The sequence below is a fragment of the Mixophyes fleayi genome, chromosome 3, assembly GCF_038048845.1.
Source record: "Mixophyes fleayi isolate aMixFle1 chromosome 3, aMixFle1.hap1, whole genome shotgun sequence".
Lineage (NCBI taxonomy): Eukaryota > Metazoa > Chordata > Amphibia > Anura > Limnodynastidae > Mixophyes > Mixophyes fleayi.
The window spans coordinates 215,654,514-215,671,172 of NC_134404.1; the positions used below are offsets into that span (position 1 = coordinate 215,654,514).

General features: G+C 38.0%; 1 long non-coding RNA gene across 1 annotated transcript in view; it reads right to left on the reverse strand.

Annotated features, from left to right (window-relative positions):
* Positions 1–15,059: 15,059 nt before the first annotated feature.
* Positions 15,060–16,659, reverse strand: part of LOC142142872 (uncharacterized) — a 93,151-nt gene continuing 91,551 nt past the window's right edge. Inside the window, exon 4 of the long non-coding RNA XR_012689368.1 lies at positions 15,060–15,271. This is a non-coding gene — a long non-coding RNA (uncharacterized LOC142142872). The remainder of the gene's footprint in view (positions 15,272–16,659) is intronic.

Genomic DNA, 16,659 nt, shown 5'->3' on the forward strand with positions numbered 1-16,659 from the left:
ATTGTCCTTGGGCCCTCCCACCCACCCTGATGTTAAAATAGGACATTCGCACTTTAACAAACCAATCAGGAACAGTGAACGTAGTTTAATCTCTGGTACTAATATTTCTGGACTGCAGGACTATCTCTGATCGAGATCGTGGAGGAAATTGAGGAGGAGGGTGTTGCTGGTGTGGATACAACAGGACCAAGGTGTTTAGGTGTCCCTGGACTGCTGACGGTCCTAGCCACAGGTCCTGAACTAAACACTGAATTAGGAAGGTTCTTCAGGTGACGTATAAGGGAGGATGTCCCTAGGTGGCCAAGATCCTTACCCCTGCTTATTTGAGCTTTACATAAGGTACATATGGCCATACATTTGTTGTCCGGATTGGGATAGAAATAACTCCAGACCGAAGAGGTGCATTTTTTGGTCTTCTGCCCAGGCATGACGATGGGCTTTTTCATCCCATGGACAACAACTGTTTCCCCCCCTGGTGCCTCATTTAAGATAACCACATCAGCATCCTCCTCGTCAAGTTCCTCCTCAGCGCCAGCTACATCAATATCCTCCTCCCGGTGTACAACATTCACTCCATCATTAGCCAAATCTGTAACTGGACTGTGGGTGATCCTTCCAGCATATGCAGAGGGCGTGCTGCAAATGGTGGAAGGAGCCACCTCTTCCCGTACAGTGATGGGAAGGTCAGGCTTTGCAACCACCAACACCCTTGGACTCGCCTTGGGGATTTGTGATGCCATCTCTTTAGAAGGCAGAGTTGTTTGCTGTGTTGTTGATGACAGCTTAAGTCTCTTAAATTTTTTAGAGGGGGGGGAGGAGGAGGGCTTAGATCCTTGGGTGAAGCTGAACCACTAGTCATGAACACGGGCCAGGGCCTAAGCCGTTCCTTGCCACTCCGTGTCGTAAATGGCATATTGGCAAGTTTACGTTTCTCCCTAGATGATTTCAATTTTCTTTTTTTGCTAATTTTAGTGAACTTTGGCTTTTTGAATTTTACATGCCCTCTACTAGTAGATTGGGCATCGCCCTTGGCAGACGACAGTGATGCCATTTAATTGTCTATGTCATGACTAGTGGCAGCAGCTTCAGCTTTAGGAGGAAGTGGTTCTTGATCTTTCCCTTTATCCTCCAAATTTTGGTACTCCATTATGGTACTAATATTTCTGGACTGCAGGAACAGTGAACGTAGTTTAATCTCTGGTACTAATATTTCTGAACTGCAGGAACAGTGAACGTATTTATATATTGCAGTACTAATCGTTTTTGACTGCAGGAACAGTGAACATATTTATATATTGCAGTACTAATATTTCTTGACTGCAGGAACCGTAAACATATTTTTATATATTGCAGTACTAATATTTCTTGACTGCAGGAACAGTGAACGTATTTTTATATATTGCAGTAGAAATTTTTTATACTTTTTTTTAGAATTTTTTTATATTTTTTTTTAATTCGTTTTGTATACTTTTTTTAGAATTTTTTTTTTTTTGTATCATTTTTTTTTTTTTTTTTTTGTATTTTTTTATAACTTTTTAATAATTTTAAAACAACAATGGCCTTAGCAGAACAGAGCACAGGACACAGCACCACTGGACTCAGCAGGACAGAGCACTGGAAAAAAGAACCACTGGACTGATCAGCAGGACAGAGCACAGGACCAAGTAAACACTGGATATAGAGCAGGACAGAGTGACAGGACACAGGACACAGGACGAAGCACCACTAAAACTACAACCTCCCTCTTCAATGATCTAAGCCCGACTGAAGATGCCGGCCGCGAACGGGGAATTTATGCAATCCGAGTCTCGCGAGATTCGACGCGAGACTTGGACATCAGAGCCTCACTTTCATTTTTTGGGGCGCCGGAAATACCCGAACAGTGCTCGGAACCCGTCGGATCCGCACTGTTCGGGTGGGATCGGATTAGCGCAATCCGAGCCCGCTCATCTATAATATATATATATATATATATATATATATATATATATATATCATATATATATATATATATATATATATATATATAAATATATGTGTGTGTATATATAAATATATATATATATATATATATATATATATATATATATATATATATATATGTATAAAAATGTGGATAACTCCTTCATAGCAATTGCTTGTAAGAGAAAGCAGCTAGATGATTATTATAGCGTTTGCAATTGACTGATGCATTCTTTTGTTAACCTAAAAGTGTTCATAAAGGAAAAGATGTACATGTGTGGTCTGATCTATGTACATTTGACACATATGTGGTCAAAATCGACAGATCTTGACTAGGTCCTTGGGGCAGAGCTGTAACTTAGAATTCTAGCGCTGGGGCGAGAAAGAGAAATGCTGCCCCCCTAGCCCTCAATTTTAACCTAAAATATTCCTAAATTGCGCCCCCCTTCAGCGTTGCGCCCTGGGCGGTTGCCCCTCTCACAGCCCTAGTTACGGCCCTGCCTTGGGGTGCAACTAGTATTGCTGAACGATCATTGCACACTTGGACATATCATGGCTATCATCTTATCTCATTTTCCTTAAGTCCTGACCAGTATGTAAACATTCTTGATCAAATGTTATCAGGATTGGCAATCTTTTCATGCCCACACATTGAGATTTCTGGGCAATTGAAACTTAAATACTCTAATTGATCACTAACTTGCATAAAATATAGGCCCATTTAATTACTATGTGATAACTCTAAACACAGCAATCTTTCTGTATTATGCTGACCAAAAACTGCATATTGTATAATGTGGGGTACACATTACAGGTTTTTCACCCGATTATCGGGCCAATCCCGCAATAAACGTACATTCGGCCCGATATCGCATTAGTGTGTACGCTCCAATGATGAAATAATTTTTAAACCGGACTAAAAATCATGTTCAACGATGGAAAAATGTAATTCCAAGTCTGCAGTGTGTATGCACACCAGCAGTGTTCATAGTTCTCTATGGAGCGTGCAGAGTCACCATCTCTTCAGCCGATGGATATGACAAATGAAGAGCACAGATCTGAAGGTAAATCTTGTACAATGTCAATAGTCTGTACACAGGAATTGGCATGCTGATTGGGACATTCAGTCATTGGTAAAATCGCATTAGGAAAAATTTTCTGTAGTGTGTACCCAGCCTAAGCCAAAAACAAAAACCAATCCCTATAAAAATCTTATTAAAATCTTTCAAGTGTTAATCAGGTAAATTCATATTTGCCAACTCTCCCGGAATGTCCACGAGACTCCTGCATTTCGGGTGAGTCTCACAGACTCCCGGGAGAGTATGGCAATCTCCCGCATCTGCCCACTTCCTAGTGAAGTGGGCAGAATTAGGTCCAAAACGCTGCGATTCACCGGGAATCACAGCATTTGGCTCCCCGCTGTAAAATGACGTGTTTACGTCATGGGGGCGGGATAAAAATGCCACGATTTTTGGAGTCCCACCCCCTGCACGTCCACCTTCTTTCAGCAGTTCCCGGATCATACTTGCCATAGGTTGGCAAGTATGGGTAAATTGCACTCAGCTAATAACTGCATATGACCATGTGTGGCATCACACAAATTTAGCTCCATAGAATTTGCCATTTGGCCTCTAATGGATCTTTACAATTTGATGTCATACATATGTGGCTAAATTGGATATGGGGTTGGGTTTTGCATGTGTATGAGCACATTTACAAAGGTGGTTTGTAAAGAAACTATATAGTATATACATTTGTTTTGTTCACAATTCCAAGAATAACTGAAGGTCATTGTATGCAAATGACTGCCTTTAGAGGGATAGCCGATATTTGTGCACTGATTGTGACCCTCTGCTGTATAACTGTAACCCTTCACATGTCACTGTGTCTAATATTTTTGCTTGTTTATGTTGTCGTTTTGGGCAACAGCTGATTTTTATCACTGTACATAGTGTCACTACATAGAAAGACATACAAAAACTGTGTATTCTCAGCAAACCCTCAGATAATGTTTTGACATTTGCACAACCCTCTGAGTTTAACAGTCTGTTGCTAAGTAGTATGGCAGCTGTAATGACATTACACTCCCTAGAATTATGTGCTAATCCATTCACCAACAACCATCCTGATTATTCTGGTTTGCGCATTCAGGATTCATATTAGCAAACAAGAAACCTTCCAAGACATTATAACAATAGTCCCCACACCTTCCACAGCCAATCAGATTCATGCTCTACTGATATCTGCCTGTGGCATGACAATACTCTGATATAGATTACTCTGATATTCCAAATTGTCTTTTTTACAATTAAACAGACAGAAGTTTACGGTTTATTTTCCTATGGAAAGCAGATGGCTAACAATAGGTACTGAAAGTGACCTTACCTTACCATGATTTACTACATTTTTTATCATAAACTTTAGGATTTATAGTGTATATTTCCTTCTTCATTTAAATTAGTATATTACTGTTTGAAACTATTCACCACATACCACTTAGAAATGCTATCAGCTAATGTACATATTGGGTGGACTTTGTTAGATACAGAGAGATTAAGGAGTTCCGTGCAGAATGGGATATCCAAAATTGTGATCTGATTCCAAGAGAGGAAAAAAAACAGTAATTTAGCAACATAAAATATAAAGGGTGGAGAGTTAATATATTTTGACTCTTTCTTTATTTACTGGAAGTCCGCAGGCAACTATTTATCCTGCTATGTGGGCAGATTTTAAACTCAGAGGTGGCATTATTCATTATTTGTTCATTATGTTTAAAGGGAGGTTCAATAATATGCACACATAAACCAATGTATATGAAAAAGAGAAATCCATGATTCCATGATTTTCCTTATTGTCCATATTTATTTAAGGTGACATGAATAGTATTTTAGGAGAAAAAAAAGAAACAGATGAAAGAAGTAGATAGTAAGTTGACATGTTTTGCTTGTACAGACTGGCAGACTGGTGGGTTACGTAATTCCGGCACTGGAAATGTCAGCACTTAAACTACATGAACATGGCGGCAGGCTAAATTCCAACAGTTCCATTGTGCTTACAGGTTCACAATGTTGATAGTGTGATTGGCGACATTGACAATGTTGCTAATCACAATGCCGACATTAAAAGAGTAAAGAAGGCGGGTCCAGCAGCTATACCCCGAAACTAAACCTGTAAGCACAAAGCAACTGTTGGCTTTTAGCCTGTTGACATGTTCATGTCGACAGCTTAAGTGTCGACATTTCCTGTGCTGGAATTATGACTTCCATCGGTACAGACGTGCGCATTTCGTTCTCAGATCAAACATTTGCAAACCAGATGGAAATATGGAAACATTCTCCAATGTATGTACATAAAAAAAATAGGAGTCTTTACACAAAATAAAATATGTTGTACAACCACATTTTAGAAGGTTGTAAATGACCCTTATTTACCATTATGTACTAACTTTATATACTGTTCTTTGGTTTCACATAGAACTTGAAGGGATACCTATTGCAAATTTTGCACTGCTGTTTAGAAAGCGTTGAGCTCCTACAGACAAGCGAAATTTATACACATTAGTCTTACGTCCTGTTACGGTGCATGCAGAACTGTGCAGTTCTAGTCTGCTTTTCATCCTGTAAGAATCAATTAATAGAACATGGACTAGTGTATATAGAAGGGGAGAAACGGCAAATTTTAGCCCTGGGGGGCAAGACTCGACTCAGCAGTTTATTAGTGACCTAGCCCAAGGTAATCCACTATGATGCCCCCCAGCCTGCCTCTGCATATAAATTAGGCAGCAAGGCACACCAGCCTGCTCCCCTGTGCTCTTCTGCAATAAAAACTGAAAGAGTGGTGAGAATTCCTGGTCAACAGAGTGTGAACTTGCAAATTTGTCCATCCATTGTGAAACCCTACACAATCAAGAGAGAGGAAGGGCAAATATATGATGATAAGGGGTAGAGTTATTTAGTGAGGTTTATGAAATGCAAATAAAAGTCAACAAAAATAATTGTGTTTTGGACAATTTGGTAATAAATTTTCTTTAAACTAATCATTTTATTTCACTTAATTACATACGGCCATCTATAGATTACTTCTCCACTACAGAAATTACCACAATTTCTAGCTGGAGTTGAAACCAAAAAGAACAACTAAACAGCTAATATGCTATTTTTTTCTCTCTCTACCTCTTTGAGAAAATAAATTACTTTGAGGAAAAGTTGTTGTGTGGTGTTTTCACATTAGTCACTCATCTGTGCAATTTAATGGCTGGGGAGCAAGATGAATTACTGCCTTATAAAGCACCCTTAAGGCTTAAAATGTATTCAGTCAGAGAACATTTTTTATGTACGTCAGTATTCTTTACTCATTGAATTGTAATGACTGATAATTTGTTGAATCATACCTGAAGAATAAGAGATTTTTTTTATTAAATGAAACTGAAAAGCATCTCCCTTATAGTTTGTTAATGTATCAATATTTTCAAGACATTTTCAACATGGAAATACAGATTTATTTAACGTTACACGGCTTGATGTGTAATAAAACAAAATTTTCTTACCTTACTCATTTATAAAACTGGCTACATGTGCATTAAACTGCCTGGAGATACCTGTAGAGCAATAAGATTAAAATGGAAACATAAATCTCTTAAGTGGTTTGGCTACTACAAAGCTGATTCATAAATAGCCTAAGTAACCTATTGTTTATTGCGATTTATCATAAGACTACTTATCTCCAGGTTTAGGAATAGATAGGGAAGCACATCACTGCAGTATATGTTGGTGCTATAGAAATAAACGGTAATAATAATACAAATAAAATAATAGTGGTCAACAAAGGATGGGCTGGGTAGGGTTGCGACACTTTTTTTTTTACTGCTGAAGAATATGTTTGTTATCTTAAAATCAGGCACAATGATAATCAGCATTTTCAGGTGGTGACAGTTTACTTGGGACTAGACGTAATTACAGATAAAGATGGAAAAGAGGTGATAAACCAGAAGCAATGGCTCTAACAAAGCACTGTGTTTAACAAAGAGCATTCAGACTGCACAAGACCATCTGGAGTGAAACCAAACACCCACAGGAACCTCCACAATAAACTCTGGGAGTGTGCTGGGATTTTTTTTTTCTTTTTTACAGTTGAGGGTGAATATTGCTTAAAAGCCTATGTACAATGGAGATTTGAAGAAACTGAGACAAAATATGTATTTTCTTCTAATAAAAATATTAATGACTGTAAAAAGAGTGAGTACTGGAACAATATAGTGTAAAAAGGGCTGTGATGTCACCATTAGTCTCAATTCTTCCATTGTCAAACCAACTTTCAAAAGAAAGAAATTCAAAACAAAATGGTTCATGTATGTTACATGCTATGCACTAATACATTTGCAGTATTGCCTATCAGATCCAAATCCAATAACCCCTGGTCCCTAGTTTGTGAGATATAAACCTGTACAGAATGATCTGAAACTGTTTTATCATATTTATATTTTTACATAGTTGTGCCCCCCCCATAATTTAGAATTGTTGTTCAATAACAGAATTATTTAAAATAAGACACATTTTGGACACACAGTAACCGCATAATTGTATTTTCTTCAGTTACTTTGCAAAAGGAATGCAACACGAGACAGCTGCCAGGCATCTTGGGAAATAGTGTGAGACAGAGATCCATGGCCAGCAGTGGCATACATAGCTTGGAGGAGGCAACAAGAAAGTGATGCTCGGAGCCATCAATGTATGTTGTATATAAAGCAAAGTATCGCTTTTCTGAGTGAGTAAATGATGTATTAATGATCTCCAATAACTGATTATTAAAACTAAGATCTCTTGATGCATTATATACAACGTGTCTGCTGTACACCCATACTGGAGATTTGTCTCTATTTAAAAGTGACATTACCACAGGAATTAATATCAGAGATTAGACTTCTATTTGATGATTTATATACTAATTCTTCAATTTATTGTACATCACCAAGTTCAGCGGAATCTCACATCTAAAACATATGGCTACTCAAAGTCATTTGAAGGAAAACAACATTCAGGGCCGAAGCTAGGGTTCGCGGCGCCCTAGGCAACATTTCGCCGCCGCGCCCCCCGCGCCCGCGTCCCCGAACACACTAAATAAAAAAAAAAATTGATTTTTGTTTACCTTTTCTTCCTCTAGCTGCTCCTCGCGATGCATGCTGAGAGGAGAGAGGAGGGGAGGGGAGGGGGACGTCGGGAACAACTTTATTCACACTGTCTGTCAGTGACAGACAGTGTGGATACTTCAGAGGCGCCGCCGGACAGACTATCACATGATCACTGACGTCAGCACCCCGCCACCACTGCACGCTGAACCGCTGACTAGATTAGAAAATCTAATCAGCGGCGCCCTGCAGGTCCCGGCGCCCTAGGCAACTGCCTAAGGTTGCCTAATGGGAGCGCCGGGCCTGACAACATTGAGCTGAACATTAACTTTTCTCTTGCTTTTAAATAATATTCTGCACCAATTGTAGTATTTGGACAATCCTTTTAAAATATGGGAATTTTGAACAATTCATAAATATTTGTAATACTCATTTATAGTGGTGTATGTTGTTCTTTATATTTATACATGTGATCTTTTTATGTATTTACCTTTCTTTTGAGTATGGATTGGATACTTACACCAAATCCATTGTTGTTATGCAACTGATGTTTCTGAGAACACAACAGGCTTTTAGATATACCTACTAGTGAAACACGTGCATAACTCATCTATTTTTAATGAGCATTTTTTTATGATTAGATGTATGTGTTGTATATGATTGTGGAACAGATTAAAATGCTACATGCATTTGTACTGGCAATTGGTGAGAGACTTTATTGTTGACTCTTCCATTATAATTTTCAGTACATATTTGGTGGATTAGTGCTGTATTTTTTTCTTCTTTGGTGTTCAATTTAATTGTGGAGGATTGTGGAGAATTGCAGCCACCTGTATATAGCTGCTTTACCATTGGACTGATATTTTGATTGACATAAATCTATTTACATTTTTATATATTGTGTTGCCACTATCAAGGGGTTTCTTCCTTTTTTGCTGCATTTCGCTTTCAAACATGCAGATATATTGTGCCAATTTTCCAGTGAGTTGTGGCCAGCATTAGTTATACTCAGTATAAATAAACACTCTAATTAAAAAAGAATGAATGAAATATTCACAATGAGTAGATCTGTTAGTGTAAATTACAGCTTACTAGATCAATTGTCTAACACAACTGCATATATCAGCCAAACCATACAATGTTTTTAGTTATCTCTTTTTATTTATCTTCTCTTTTGTCAGGATTGCATTCAATGTCCTTGACATTAGTGAACAAATAATTGGAAAGAGAGAGATGAAACAGATTCATCAGACTTTCTAGTAATTCACAATAAAAGTTGACAGCTGGCTTTGCAACATTTGGGGGATGTATGCCAAATCATACCATTTACAAAACGGATCTTATCTGATCCACTAATATTATATTTGATAAATTCTTGTCACTCTGACCCATTAACAAAAATATACCATTTGCCAACCTTAAATTTGTATTTTAAAGGCATCACTGTAGAATTCAGAATGGCTGGATTTTTGGCTCTTGGCTTCTGACTTGACATTGAACAACATATCTGCATTAAAATATGTATTATTGTATCGCTTAGCATTGCGAAGAAACTATTATTATTAATATTATTATTAATCTTTATTTGTAGGGCGCCACAAGGTTTCCGCAGCGCTGTACAAAATACAGACAGTGGACCATACAGGGTAAAACATACAGAACAATAAACAAAAAGTACCAGGACTTCAAGGGGTAAATGTATCAAGCTGAGAGTTTTCCAGCGGGTTTGAAAAGTGGAGATGTTGCCTATGGCAACCAATCAGATTCTAGCTATCATATTGCAGAATGTACTAAATAAATGATAGGTAGAATCTGACTGGTTTTTCAAACCCGGTGTAAAACTCTCAGCTTGATACATTTACCCCCAAAGCTCCAAACATAGCTTACACATTGAAGATGGAGCAGAAGAATAGGTAGAGACAGGAGGGAAGAGGGCCCTGCTTGTGAGAGCTTACATCATAAAGGGAGGGCAAATGGACAAGAGACACATTGGGTAGTCAGAGAGGAACAATCGCAAGAGAAGCGAGAGGCGGGACAGGGGAAGAGAGGTGAGGAAAACAGGCATGGAGAGCAGGTTAGGTGCATGGCTGATAGGCTTTGAGGAAGAATTTAATTTTAGGTGACCATTTAAAAGTGCTCAAATTAGGGGAGAGTCGGATGGAGCGTGGGAGGTCATTCCAGTGGAGGAGGGGCAGCCCAGGGAGACTCTTGGACTCTGGAGTGGGATGAGGTGATCAGAATGGAGGAGAGGCAACGGTCTTTGGCCAATCGCAGGGGATGGGACGAAGTGTGGGTAGAAAGGAGGTTGGAGATGTAGGGGGCAGTGGAGTGGGAGAGGGCCTTGTAGGTGAGGAGTTTGAAGAGTATTTTGTAGGGGAAAGGAAGCCAGTGAAGGGCAAGGCAGAGAGGGGAGGCACAGGAAGAATGGCTGGAGAGGAAGATGAGTCTCACAGCAGCATTAAGTATAGACCTGAGGGGGGCAAGGTGGGAGAGGGGGAGACCGGTGAGGAGAAGGCTGCAGTAGTCGGTAGTAGTAGTAGTAGTAAACTAAAAGGTTACAATGTTTCAATCAAAGGACAGAATGAATAAGAATGGTATAAATCATCCTATGATTTGGGGATATGAATTAAAGCAACGTGAGTGGACACCTCTTTTAAGTGAGCAGCTGTTGTAATTTGTTATTTTATAACTTGGATCAGGACCAGGGGCAGGCTGGGCTGGGGAACAGGGGGTATTCGCTCCCCCGGGCCGGTCCCATTGTGGACTACTATGGGCTGGGTCACTGAGCCACCTACATTTTTTTTTCCTTTAAAACACGCTGCTGAGTCGAGTTTTGCCCCCCTTCCTTCCCCGGCTAAAATTTGCCTGCCCTTTCCTGATCATGGCCCAAGAGATTTCCACATACAGACGTGGAATTATCCGGGTTTTTTTTTCAGACGTTATAAAAACAAGTGAGATTATATTATGATAACAGGATATTGCATGGGGAAACTTTATAAACAGTTGCCGGTATTTGAAAATTGGCAAGGGATGCTTTTTACCCTTTCAGTTCGTCAGGACAACTATGTGTATGCGGATGTTTTTTTTTCTGCATGTAAACAGCCTAAACATAAAAAAACAGTCAGCATTTAACTTATGTGCAAAACAGAATGCTAATTTGCACCCCTTGCATTGTAACATGGTTTTGTCCAGGAGACTAAAATAAGAAGTCTCTTAAGTTAAGATCCTTAATGAATCAGGCCCATCTTCTGGATACATTATCTTGCATGATACTTTTGCCCTCATGCAAAACAACCTGAAATATCTAAATAACTCTTTGTCCTAGTATCAATATAAATAAGGGATACTAATAATATAATTGTCTCCTAACCTCTTCACTTATTTACTTTTCCAATATATGCTTTCCAGGTTTCGTTGGCATCACTAGTTCCTAGTGAACTGATAGGCTGATGCGCAGTGAACAAGAACAATTAATCTCCAAGTGGTAGAGATATTTGTTCAAGCAATGACAAAGTAAAAGTAAACTTTTGTGCTGTTCCCTGTCTGTGCTTTCTAACAAGTAAAAATCATTTTCAATGGCTAGTTCATTTTCTTGTGTGTGTTATGATGTTATCAATTTGTTAGTGATAATCTATAATTGCTGTACAGAATGCCTTCTTAAACAGTGCTATTAGTAAATTGTTGAAGAATCGTTACCAGTGACATTTAGTAAGTTATAGTGGACTGAACTACTCTGCATCATTATGAAATAGCTTTTGTAAACCTACACAAATTACTTCCAAGGCTGGCGCTCTGTCAAAGCATCAGATAAATCAACTACTCATTAGTAAACACTGGTTAACTTTTAATATTCAGTGCACTGTTTGACTTGTCGACAATCTTGATTTTCCATTTAATAAAGCTCCACATGAAATAGGAAGAAAGTGCAAGAGTTTGTTCATCTGGAAAACTTCTCATTAAAAACAGGTATCGGAAGCGTGGCCGTTCCATTCTTTACATTTCACAGAAATGTTACTGGCAAAATCATCTTGATGAATAAATGTAGATGTGAAAAACAGTCAGTCCACTGTTATATCCTCAGGAAATGCATGTATTGATGTTTCTATTATGTGAATGAAAGTATATATTAGGATACTGTTCATTTCTCAGCCAGTTTTTTTCAGAGCTAATGTATATATTGGGTACATATGTTTAAAAGAGATTGCAAATGAAATGTGTAAAATTAATACCCTATTGAGACATACCTGGATCAGAGCCATAAATTAAACATTGTTTTTACATCTCTGAACACCCGTTACTACCATATTTGGCAGTAGAACCTGGTGAGTAGCATCTGGCATTACCTCTCAGTTTTACTGGATCATTTATTGATGACAACATTTCAAGCTGTTTTTTTCTCCCATATATAACTTATTGCTGTAACAACATTACTCTTCTGAATTAAACATTCTTGGAAGATTTTGATAATCCACTATAGCAATATTTATTACTTTGAAAAAGATAATCAAGATCTGAAATGTTAAATAATGGCATTGGTGGAATATTTATGGGCCTATACATCAATTGTTTCCAAAAATCCTGCTATTGTTTATGATTTCTTTTGTCTTGCTAACATCTATTTGTATGGTATATTAATGGAAATGCATGTATTGATGTTTCTATTATGTGAATGAAAGTATATGTTAGGATACTGTTCATTTCTCAGCCAGTGTTTTTCAGAACTAATGTATATATTAGGTACATATGTTTAAAAGAAATTGCAAATGAAATTTATAAAATGAATACCCTACTGAGAAATACCTGGATCAGAGCCTGAAATGTTAAATACTGGCATTGGTGGAATATTTATGGGCCTATACATCAATTGTTCCAAACAATCCAGCTATTGTTTATGATTTCTTTTGTCTTGCTAACATCTATTTTGTATGGTATATTAATGAAGTTGTAATATCTAAACTTGCCAGTCAAAGAGATAAAATTCCAGCAAGCAGGACAGCATAAAGCAGTGGTGGAACTGCTGCCACCGCAGGAGGAGTGGCTGCTACAGGCAAAATTTTGGGGAATGGTCTGGTGATGTCGGAGCACTGTTTCGGGCCCAGGGCTCTGCGCTTGTGATGATATATGAGGGTCCTCTGAGTCTTCCTTGCACATGTGACAGAAGACTCAGTACCTGCTCAGAAGACTTAGGAGCGTGGGCCAGCATAAAGAGTTTTTAAAAACATAACATATGCAAAATGCAACATAAAAGCTAAATTAAAATACAGAATTGTGCAATGTGGAAATATGGTCAATGGAACTTCCCCACACTTTATAGGACAACAATCTTATTTATTACCTAAAAGAGATATTCTTCTTTTTATATGACCTATGTTGAGACGTCCGAGGATTGTGGTTATCTTTGAAGTGCCATTACCCAAGAATATATGGTGTAAGTAGAATCCCCTGCGGGAGATTTCCCACACCAGATGACAATTAACCACTAGTCGGTGAAACATCTATCAATTTTTATATCATTGTCGGTGAAGGCATTCTCTGAGTTCCATGGAGTTATTACTCACATTGTTATATATATTTATTTGTTATACAGAATCACACTATTATCCATTTCTTTTTATCTTGTATGTTTTATTACTGTTGGAAAAGGAGGATATCTGAAAAGAACTGAATACTGCGGCATCAGTGAATATAAGTATCTTCCTTTACCTATATAAATTTTTTTACATTTTGTCCAGATTGTTATATTAGTCATAGAGGGAAACCACAGCGCAGAAAATTGATCTACATTTTGTTTTACGCCACTAAGCCACCATGCTTCCCAATCTGGCCATGGCAACTGTAGTGTGAAGTAATGCAGAGATCCTTGTAAGCAGAAGTGAGTGAGTGGTGGAAGAGAGAAAACCCATGTTAGTGGAAGTGGACTGATGGGTGCTACATAGATATAGTGTATGTGTGAGGGGGAAGCAAGCAGTAGCTGACACCAATTAAGGAGGAAATAGTCCCTTAAAGCCATGGTTGTGAAAATGTACCTGTAACTTATTTTGAAGTTGTTTGCTGGAGAGCTTTTATATCTGCCACAGAAGTCCTGAATGTCTACTGCAGCCTGCTAGGCCTCGACCCGACAGTCCTCCACCGAGATACCAAAAGGAAGATGCAGAAGACCTTAGTGCCTCTGGAAATCATGTCTCCTTATTTAAAAAATATTTTATTTTGCAAAAATGTTTTGCAGTTTCTTCCAATTTTGACCAAACTCTCATCCTACTTTATCCCTATGTTTTCGCTTTTTGTTAATCACTTGTTTCTAACTGATAAATCCTAATTAGTGGTAACTATGCCAGTTTCAGTTCTATTATAAGGCAACTTGTTATTTGTAGATCCCCTGATAACGTACAGCACAAAAAATGATGGACAGTTACTGTAGACCAACTTATGGCAGCTGGTACTTAAATGTGTGAAAAAATGGTAAGTATTCGAAAAGCAAGAACATACTTTACATTCTCTTGTCCCCATCTTCCAGCAATATGTTTCAGATGGTGATAAATGTGCCAGTCATACTTTCTATGCGGGGAGACAAGCAGGTGAGTGCACAACAAGTGATAGGTAGTGGTAGAAGCCTGGGAAACAAAATCTTATCTTAAACATCGCTGCTGTATTTATTTAAACAAAAAATGTCTAATTTTTCACTGGTATTTCTAAAACTCTTACACATGATTCATTTACGTAAGCTTGTGACAGCAGACAATTTTCCACAGCGTCAATGGATAATGAATTAAACATCATTTTGTACTCATAGGAAAACAGGTTCATTGTCACCAACCAACCCCCAACCCCAGTATCAAAGGGTGAAATAATGAGCTTATGTTATGTGTCAATATTTTTGTGACAGTTAGAGCATCGACCACAGCATTGTAACTATCAGGTTAAGCAGCAGAATGGTCATTTATATATCTTCTAAGAGGATCTACTTGACTTGGTAATAGAATACTGAAAGGATTGTCTGAAGTGTGTAAAAGGAAAGGTGTTTATTATAAAAATAAAGGTGAATAATATAACAGAACTGGTTACAGAGAAAATCCTGTTGTTGTTATTATTACTATTTTTGTTACTGCTGCAATCCAACTGACGTTCAGGTGATGATTCTCCTCTGATGCGTACAGGTCATCAGCCACGTTTAAATTCCTGTGTCAGCTGTGAAAACACAAACAGAAAAAAGCACAGTTAGGTGACTCATTACATTACATTGGTCTGACTTCAAGGAAGGAAAGTAATCTTTCTTGTCATTCAAATGATTGATTTGACACATTATGTCTTCTGCGAGGCCCATGTAATTATGTTGGCCTTGCACAGAGATCTCCTTGAACCAAGGCCGTTGTTGCAACATCATATTTGTCTCTCGATTGGTCTTAAATAAACAAGTATATTAATTCTGTAATGTGAGAGCTGAATTCTCCTAACTCACAACAACATATATTTGTGTCAAATTATTATCTAACAATAGAGATTACATTGTTTTTAAATGAAAATTTAGATTATGAATTAAATACCTTTTTTACTTCTACATAGCCACAAACCAACATATCTGGCCACAACTTGTCAAGCCTATATCACTTAATGAAGTGTCAGGACTCTCTCAATATATACATCCAATATCAGACTCCCAGTGGCTGGGAATCCCTGATACTCAATAGCCAGTCTCTGTATATATATAGCAATGCACTCAATAATATATATGGCAAGGATAAAAGGAACTGCAGACCTGGTCTGAGGTTTGAAGTTGATCTGGAAAGGCAGCAATCTTATCATATAATATGTGATATCAATCTTCTAAATAGCTGGAGTGGCCAGAGACAGAGAAAGGAAGCAACACAGCAATGTGCAGACACAGTTCCCAGAGGATTCTGGGAGATGTTCCAACTGTGGCTCAGTAGGAAGACTAAAGTAGCTATCAAATATATATATATATATATATAAACAAAAACAATAGATAATATATATATATATATATATATATATATATATATATATTATACTGTATGTATAAATCAAAGTTTTAAGGGATAGTGTATACAAATAACATTCCACCACAACTGAAACAGCAGTAGGTGTGCTAAACACTTGTTAGGTAGACTCAATAGTTTGGCAAGGTAGCCTTGCAGTGACCAGATTTTATAGACGCTGGTATGTACCCTGGCACCTGCATGATGTCACCAGTCATCAAAGATACTTCCATGTTATGGTATGCAGATAACACTCAGTGGATAGTGTTCATTGTCACCTGTGCTTCCCTCGTCCCTCTTAAGCTGCCAATTTATCAAATGTATGTGAATGATAAAATTGAGTGCCTTCTTTATTTGTAACTCTGGGCGTCTGAGCACCAAAGTCACAGCTGACACTGTTTGTGATATAAGATGATGACACAGGATGGTCAAGTTGTGGCAATTTCCAAAGAATCCTGATTGTACATTAGTTGGAATAAGCCTAATTAAATAGAATGCTACAATGAATCTTTCCACCTGCGTAGAGGGTTATTGACGTTGTGGTCCTAGGTTAGAGTAGAATGAGCATGTAATTCTAAT